Raw genomic sequence first — 324 nt, 5'->3', positions numbered from 1 at the left:
AATCGTCTAATGTCTGTTTTAGCGCATGTTATGTTCACGTCAATTCGCCAATCAATTGCAACTCGTTCTGAGATAATTTCCCGTAAACTGTCTGTGTCGTGTGAAAATGTATTAAATCGTATTATTCCTCTTTTCAATTTGAACTACGCGATTGCATTTGTTTGATTATATACACCGAGAAGAAAAAGTGAGGGTTTTTTTGGTAATTTTATTACATAATTTTTTTTCCCATTTTTTTTTCGTTTAAGTGTGCTTATTTTTCTTGACCGCTGCTACTGCGCGTTAGTTAGGTACATTAAGAGGGTGATGGGAGGGGGGGGGGGG

Source organism: Diachasma alloeum, unplaced genomic scaffold (assembly GCF_001412515.2).
Source record: "Diachasma alloeum isolate Michigan unplaced genomic scaffold, Dall2.0 Dall_scaffold_00192, whole genome shotgun sequence".
Lineage (NCBI taxonomy): Eukaryota > Metazoa > Arthropoda > Insecta > Hymenoptera > Braconidae > Diachasma > Diachasma alloeum.
Note: the sequence above shows the minus strand (reverse complement) of the source record.